Genomic DNA, 6,000 nt, shown 5'->3' on the forward strand with positions numbered 1-6,000 from the left:
ATTCCCCGTACATGGGTATGGGTTTGCATACTTGTTTGTTTATACAATTGTTTATTTGTGATATGATGAGTCTGAGGGTGGACAAATCACTTGTTTGCTCCGTATTTGTACCGAATGTCAGGATAAACCTCGAATCAACGGTGGATTTGATTTTGTTATGTATGAACCCTATAGATCTGATTGGACCCAGAGGATAGGAGGACTCAATGAGTTTTAGTAATCTCATTCCATTCCAATTCTATCTTTTCAGGTGTTAGAGGCAAGATTGTGGCAAAGGCAAAATGGACTAGCCATTTGGTGTTTCTTGATAGATGCTTATCTTTTGCTCTGTTTTCTGGCCTATATTAGTATTATATTTTGGATATGTATTATCTTGTGATGTACTATCATGGCCATGATACATCGTCTTTGTTGTACCTTGTATTGTGATGTACTTCATTTCTGCTGCGATATTATGTTATATTGTCTTTATGTACCATTATTAGCATTACATGCGTATTATTCTAGATATATATTTGTGGGGTGTTACAAAATGACAAAGAGAGTAATGTATAAATTCAAACTGCATTGTCTGATAATGTGCGATACAATTGTGGCTTGTTAGGATCCTTCCTCGGATTTTTAGGATCGATGACTACAATAGCAGTTGATTTATCCTCAAGTACTTAATGTTCTCCAGCGCGAGGCATTTTTAATGCTGCATTTCTTGCCCGTGATGTTACATATGATCAAAATATTATCTTTATATTTTGGTCAATAAGGTCGGATGGATTGTATCATAGTTGGGATGAAAAAACATGGGTAAAAAGAGTTGATTGCACCCTTAATTCTGAATGATTAATACATTGTTAAAAATATATTAAAATAATTATCTTTTAAATGAAAATATTCAATTTATATTTTGATCATATTTTACTGCTTTTTCTATTTTACTATTTATTTTGTTATTTCGATCATATTTCACAAATGAAACTCCACACGGTAAATCGAAAATTTTAATTATTTTAAAATTATTGGAGCTCAAGTTTGGCATTTTTTAGAATATATATATATATATATATATATATATATATATATATATATATATATATATATATATATATATATATATATATATATGTATTATTGTTTATTAAGACTTACTAATTAAGAAATCTGAATTATATAATTATATTTATTAAATAATTGGGAAGCATAAAGTAATATAAAAAGAAGTAGGAATTTTAATATAAACTTTGAAAAATAACATTTAAATACGTGACAAGTAAAAAACTCAACGGATTTTAGAAAATATTAATGATTACTCATAAGTCGAATGATTGAATATATTGACAATTAAGGTGTTATTATAATGATTTTATAATATGTTTGTGTGTTGTGTGTTTATTTGCATTTTGTCTACACCGATGTGTTAGGTTTAGGATAATTTTAATACTTTTGCTATTTCGTGAAACTCTGTTTTTTATTTTGACTCTTCCTTTCATTTTGTAATAATATTATTTTTTTTGTTAAACAAATTTAATACTATATATTTTAAAATTAGAATAATTTTGTAATTATTATACTTAAAAATTATATACATTATAATTTCTTTATGAAAACATTTTTTTAAAGTTTATTGGTTTTCTAGGTATGGGTATATTATTGTATTTAATAACACCAATTTTAAAGTTTCGTATGTTTTCTATGGATATTTAGAAAATATAATGTGTTTCTTAAATAATTAAAAAGTGAATTTCATAAATATGTATTTTAAGAAATCGGGATGTGTAAATTAATATAAAAAATTTAATTCATCTAAAATTTCTTTACTAAACTATTTTAAAAAATACCATTTAAAAAAGTGGCAAATTCCTATTGAATGCATTTTGGAAAATAATAATGATTCCATATAAATTATATGATTCGGTTTATTGAAGAAGAATATGATGATTTAATTTAATTTTAATGCAATAGTTTTTTAGATATTTTTTTTAGAAAATTATTTTAAATAAATTTTTTTCCTTAAAATCATTCATGGCTGGATATTATTTTTTCTTTTCTTTAAAACATATTTTTTTTCTTGAGTTTCTAACTCTCAAACGGATTGTTTTGCCGCTTTGAAGTATTGTGATTCATGGATACGATAAATTGAATGTTGGTTTGAAGAATAACATGTAATAATGCATTTAAAAATATGTTCAAATTGAATGAGTTTGTAAAAAACTAGATTGTTGACCCGTGCGATGCACGGGTGCTTCAGGATTGAAAAATATAATATTTATAAAATTTAATATATGATTATTATTATTATTATTATTGTTATTATTATTAGTGTTAACTTATAACAATTACATTAGTATATCAAGATATTTTTATTAATATTTTTTAAATTTAATTTTAGTTTATATAATTATAATAATTATAATTAAAATATTCATTATAAATTAAAAAGTTGAAGCGAACTTAATTGTTCGATTCATTGTAGTCAGATTTAATTTTTTATTTTAATGATTTTGTCCTTTGATATCACTATGTTATTCTTTTTATCATTTTTTTTATTTCAATAGTTTTGTTTTAAAGGTTTATTATTTGTATTAAAATATTTATTACAAAATAAAATTGTTACATAGAAGTAAAATATTTTCATATGTTTTTAGTATCTATTAAAATTTTTGACGTTGTCATTGTTTAAATAAAAATAATCTAAATAATATCAAATATATTATTAACGGTATACATAATTATATAAATTTCGAGTTAATGAGATGTTATTGTAACATTTAATATCAGATGATAAATATGAGAAATTCTATAAGAACAATTAATTTATATAATTTATATAACATGTATATTTTGTTCTCCTACAAAAAAAAATCAACAAATTGGGTGGTTAGACATTTTTTTTAAACAAACCTTCTATAAGTTGACCTATAATTCTAAACATGTATATGTTGTTCTCGTTCACACAAAAACAACAATTATGAGCACACATGTCAATTAATAAATATAGAATATAAAAATAATAAAGATTTTATGACTCACGTCTTAAATATAATAGAGCGTCATATTTGTAATAAAAAGATGAGTGATAAACTATTTTATAAAAAAGAAATAGTTGGAAAAAACTTAATTTATAATGTAAATAAATTGGTTTTGCTTAGTTTTTTTTTACAATTATACCATATTTGAATGATTTTAATTTTGATTGACATAATATTAATGGAATCATTGAGAAAGATATGAATATAATCATTTATGATTTCTTTTTGTCTTAAAAAAGAAGAAAAAAAATTCGCTTCATTGAATAAGATATAGGGAAAAAAAGAAAAAAAAGTGTAAAAGTGATAATTAAATAATACGTTTAGGATTAGCCGTGGTTATAAAGGTGACGAAGAATGATAAAATTCACTAATATTATAAGTATATTGAAAAATAATAAATAAAATTTTAATTTTTAAAATTATTTTGAGTATTTATATTCTAAAAGCGATTTTAATAACTTGAGTAGTTAAAACGAATAAATTTAAATTAAGTATATGTTTCAATCCAACCAAATTTAATTCTTTACTTAAATGTCTTTTAACCGATTTTAATTGATTGAGAGGTTAACAAATTTAATCAAATTTAATTCTCTGTTTCAATTAAGTGGAATCTAATTCTTAATTTCAATGTCTCTATGTTATTATTCTTTGCATCAAATTTAATTTTTATAATTTAAAAATTATTATTATGATTATTATTAATTTTTATAGCACTGGCTCAATATCTAATAATTATATTAATTATTATTATAATATCAATTTAATAAATAATATAATAAAGTTATATATATATATATATATAATTAAAAATGTATAGTAGATTGTAATAAGCACATTAAAAAATATATTTAAATCGTAGTGTGAATTTTCAAAAGAAAATGCTGCAAATAAAAACAACACATTGTATTTATATTTTAATTTTTATACCTAGAATTGAAAACTATAGAATTGACAAATATGTATTAAATAACTTATATTTGAATGTGAAATTATAATTAATATAATAGAGATATTATTAGTAAATGATATAAATTTCTACCTGAAACATAAATATAATATGCTAAAAATATTGTTAATATAATACAATTTTTGAGAAAAATTAATGATTATATAATGTAAGGTAATATATTTTATATGGATAATCTTACAACAATATTAAAAATTGAATCATATTGTTAGTATCTTCAAATTCCATCTATGACCAACTTTGCTTACATATATGACGGGCTTTGAAATTCTCTTCAACATCCATTTATCTTCAACTTCCATGTATAGTGTAAGTTAATTATCTTTATAATTGTAGTAATTCTTTAAGATAGCTATCAGGTTTGCTTACATATATGACCGACCTTGAAATTCTCTTTATAACAACATTAGTTTATTAAGATAGCTATGAGACATGAAACATCTAAAAAAACTTAGTATAAAATAATTATAGAGAATAGAGATGTAATAGCAAGAGAAACTCATACTTTTGTTGAGAGCATTGAAAGACAATTCCTTGAATGTGAATATAGAATTGCATTCAGACACCTATATAAAAACAATGATAGGTTAAATTTGTGGATGAACATTGAAAGATAAATATTTGATATGTTAAAAATATCAAAATACTTACGTGAGATGCCATTAACAAAGGAATAATCTTTTATCCTGTAACAAAAATAAAATTAACAATTAATACATATGTATAAAGTAAGAAATAGGAGATAAAAACTATCATACAAATTTAAAGATTAGCATAAAAATGAAGTTCTGAAACTAAAGTGACATATTTATACTAACATTGTGAAAGAGGTCCAATAGAAATTAATAAAATAATAACAGAAAAATTATTATTAAAATTTGATATTAATACAATTATTATGTGAGAAATTATTTCTAAAGAGTTTTATAAACATTAAATTCAATAAAAATGTAACAGAATTATTAAAATTAATTTATAGTTATGTAAGAATTAAATTTTAGAAATAATATGATAAACGGTCAATTCATGATTATTTAAAGGAGAAATTAATGAAAGGTGTTATAAAAATAATTTTCAATTAAAGTATATTAAAGGTAAAGAAATTAAAAATTAATTTATAGTTATATTAGTGTTATTATTTTTTATAATTTATGCTATCAATATATTAAAATAAAATGCATACAATCTTTAACTATTATATCAATAAGTCTTTAATATTTTTTTAAATTATTAAATTTGTAAAAATATTTATCTACTTTAATTATTTAACGCATATTTTCTAGTTTGGTAAAAACATTTTTATTTTATATTATTAAAATGAAATGCTTAAGAGTTTTAGACTATCCTATTATTTAATCTTTAGATCCATTTTTTAATTATTATTTTTATAAAATTTTATATACTTCAATTTTTTAACATAAATTTTTTTTATTTCAAAGATTTTTTTAATAATTATTATCAACATGATTTTGGAAACTTTAAAAATAATTGTAATTTAATATCTTATAACTAAAGTAGTTAAAAAATTGAAAAATATTTTATAATATTAGTTACAATTTTAATAATCATTAAAATTATTTTTTTTTAAAATTTTTATTTTGTATATTTGTATTATTGTAGTGTTATTAACTTTTATAATTCTTATATAATAATAAATAAAAACTAAAATTTCATTAAAAAAATAGAAAACATATCACTATTGTACATTTCAAATTAAAAAAAGTATAAAGAATAAATATTTTAATATATATGAAAAAATTTGTTTTTAAATAAAATTTAAAAAATAATTTTAGTTTATGTTATTAATATGTTAAAATAAAATGCATATAAACTTTAAACTATTATATCAATAAGTCTTTAGTAATTTTTTTAATTATTATTTTTAGAAATGCTTTATCTACTTTAGTTATTTAACGCATATTTTTTAATTTGGTAAAAACATTTTTATTTTATATTATCAAATTATAAAATGAAATGCTTAAGAACTTTAGACTATCCTATTATTTAATT

The sequence above is a fragment of the Vicia villosa genome, linkage group LG4 (genome assembly GCF_029867415.1).
Source record: "Vicia villosa cultivar HV-30 ecotype Madison, WI linkage group LG4, Vvil1.0, whole genome shotgun sequence".
In the NCBI taxonomy this organism is placed as follows: Eukaryota; Viridiplantae; Streptophyta; class Magnoliopsida; order Fabales; family Fabaceae; genus Vicia; species Vicia villosa.